The sequence below is a fragment of the Corvus brachyrhynchos genome, unplaced genomic scaffold (genome assembly GCF_000691975.1).
Source record: "Corvus brachyrhynchos isolate BGI_N302 unplaced genomic scaffold, ASM69197v1 scaffold331, whole genome shotgun sequence".
Classification (NCBI taxonomy): Eukaryota; Metazoa; Chordata; class Aves; order Passeriformes; family Corvidae; genus Corvus; species Corvus brachyrhynchos.
The window spans coordinates 4,463,774-4,466,419 of NW_008237229.1; the positions used below are offsets into that span (position 1 = coordinate 4,463,774).

At 36.2% G+C, this 2,646-nt stretch overlaps 1 protein-coding gene across 3 annotated transcripts in view; it reads left to right on the forward strand.

Annotated features, from left to right (window-relative positions):
- The first annotated feature begins 1,818 nt into the window (after positions 1-1,818).
- Positions 1,819-2,646, forward strand: part of LOC108445492 — a 12,273-nt gene continuing 11,445 nt past the window's right edge. Inside the window, exon 1 of one of the 3 annotated variants that reach the window (XR_001860378.1) lies at positions 1,819-1,862. The gene's annotated coding sequence lies outside the window, so the exon portion shown is untranslated. Of the gene's footprint in view, positions 1,866-2,646 lie in introns of all 3 variants that reach the window. The other 2 variants (XM_017729485.1, XM_017729486.1) reach the window with 2 other exon arrangements.

Sequence of the window (2,646 nt, forward strand, 5' to 3'; positions counted from 1 at the left end):
AGCTAAAATAAACAACAAGAGATGCTCTTCTTGCACTGACCTGTTGCAGGATATGGTACCCAATGATGGCAGAAAAAACATTCAGATCTGGGTACACACTGTAACAATATTCTAGTTTTAAGAGGCATTCCCACAAATCTCAAAAATGTTAAAAGTTTTCAGTGAGTGTTTCTATATCTCACAATAGAATGTGAAACAAAAAAAAAGTATTCAAACAATTTTAAATGTCATCGAACTTTTTTTCTAAAACTTCATTACAACAAATTCTACAAACTGTTTTTTATTACAAAATATGTCATATGAAAAGCTCTTTCTGAGCCATGGTCCTCCTCTAAATTACTAAAAAGTCACTGATGCGTGATTTATTGGTTACAGTATAATATCTCACTTCTACCATTCTTTCTTATGAAGGACTTAATAATATCTACAGACGATGATAAGAAAAGCTAAATATACCCCTTGGGAAAAAAAGAGGAAGAGAAACATATATAAGCACAAAATAAAAATTACTTTTCACAGTTCTTTATACACTCTATACTGGTTGTGAAATCTAATTTGTAACAATGGAACCAAAATATATTACTAATTGAATATTATTTTAGGTGTAGCTATAACTACCCTCTCTCAACCTCTCAGCCATTTCAGAAAATAAATGTACTGCTGTGTTTATCACAAAATAGAAATGAAAGGTTTATTCAACGGTAATTTTTCCCTATCTAGGATAACTCAGCATTTATTATAATGATACTCAAAGCAGGAATATTTTACAAGTCCTACACTTTCATATCCTATGATTGCATTAGTTTTCCCACAGAAATAAAGACTAGATGATCAGTAACGTCTGGAGAAACTGGTGCCCATAGCTATTAGATGTTGGAAACTGTGGACCAAACTCCACTCCATTCTCTACTACAATCCTATTTTCCAAGTATCACATATGAAGGCTTGGACTTGTCATGCCCATCCACCTGCCTGCGGAGAAAATCAACAAATCAAACAAAAAGGGAGAGAGAAAGAAAACAAGAAGGAAGGAAGACATATCTGGCATACAATATTAGAATGAAGAAACACAATTATAGAAAAAAGCATACTGTGTAAGGGAGGAGGTGTGAAATTCAACTGTGTAACTGTATGGATTACAGTTTGCAATGAGTACCTGATCCACCTCTAAGCTTTCTGTGGCTTTTGGTTTGGTTGTTTGGTTGGGGTTGTTTGTTAGGTTGGTTTGGGGGGGTTTTTTGGATGCTGCAATCATGTTTTGCCTGCATAATAATAGATCCAGAGGAGGAACATCCTAATATGACAGTCATGTGTTTTGATATCAGACAGTGAACATGACAACATTTCTTCTTTAATTACCATCAAATATTCACCTAATGAACGTGTTTTAAGGACCAGATGTGAGCAGAACAAACCTTGTGTCCTGGGTTGCAGTGTATTCTATTACCATCCTCAGGAGCTGTTGAAACCAGGTGGGGCAGTGTTTCCTTGCCTCCTCCACCCAGACTATATTGCTGTTAATGGCCCATCATTGTCCTGCCACATGACTCAGAGATAACTCCCTCCAGACCATCTTCTGTTAATGAGCCTCATCAACACTTGGCCTCATGACTCATTACCCCATTGTGAGATGCTCCACCCAGAGGGAGGAACCAAGCATCCCATCGTGGATATAATCTGGGACTCTGACCACCACAGGCAATGCCTTTCCACTGGATTTCCAGAGGACAGGAGCTACACAGCTACCACAGGACCTTCTGAGGAGGAGCAGACCCTTTGTTTCTACAGGATCACCACTTCGGGAGGACTGCAGCCACCATTCTACCAGACTGCCACCACCACCCTGACTAACAGGGTGCCAGGTTGTATCCTAACTCTGTCAGTTTAACCCAGTGTTATCCGCTTTTATTGTTTTTTTTTTCTTTCCCCCTCTTTTTATTTCCCTATTAAATTGTTATTCTGACTTGGTGTCTCCCACTAGTTTGTTTTCAAACTAGCACACCTTGCAACAGCATTTTAAAAAATACATTGAAAGCAAATTTAATATACAAAGGGATCTTTCTGAAAGAAAATTAGGATTATTTCCATTTGCAATGATGCCAGCTTATGCAGCTTTCTAGTATGATATCTCCACCTGTCATTTTATTCCCTAACATGCTGAAAATATCCCCAGACTTTTAGAATTAGTTACAAAGGCACATTTGGCAGACTCACCACCTTAGATAGCATAAATTTTAATCTGATTCTGTAACCAAGAGAATCTTTTAATAAAGAGATTAAAATATTTAATTTTTATTCTTTGTGCTCAAGAGGACAATGTTTGACCCTGATGACTAACTGAAAGCTAAATTTTACAGCATTATACTGGATACTAATTAAATGAGTTGGGACACTTTTCCAGCAATGCAATAGTCAACAAAAAAATCCTCCGTATTAAAAAAACCAAAAAAATGGAAGGACTAAAGGAAATGGACAATGAAAAACACCCAAAAGTGCCTACGTAAAATCATCAGAAATTAAGTGGGAGATCATAACAGAATTAGATTAAAAATAAAGAGGATTATAATTTAATTAAATTGGTTTGTGGCAGAGTTACAGATCATTAGATTTTTTTTTTGTTTCTTTGTTTTTGTATTTTCCTATTTT